Genomic DNA, 224 nt, shown 5'->3' on the forward strand with positions numbered 1-224 from the left:
CTGAGAAAATGACTTAGCTTCTCATCTTGCTCCTTGGTTAGAACAGGGAAGATTATCTCACAGCACTGTGAGCATCCCATAGTGCTGGGCAAGCCACACCCCCTTCCAGAGGTTTCTAGGAGAGTCAGGGTACATGTACAATCCTGTTGGTTGACTGCAAAGCCTCCCAGTCTGTTTAGTGCCTCTGGAACAGAAGAGTTATGCTTTCCAAACTGGCAGCCTGG

Source organism: Suncus etruscus, chromosome 9 (genome assembly GCF_024139225.1).
Source record: "Suncus etruscus isolate mSunEtr1 chromosome 9, mSunEtr1.pri.cur, whole genome shotgun sequence".
Classification (NCBI taxonomy): domain Eukaryota; kingdom Metazoa; phylum Chordata; class Mammalia; order Eulipotyphla; family Soricidae; genus Suncus; species Suncus etruscus.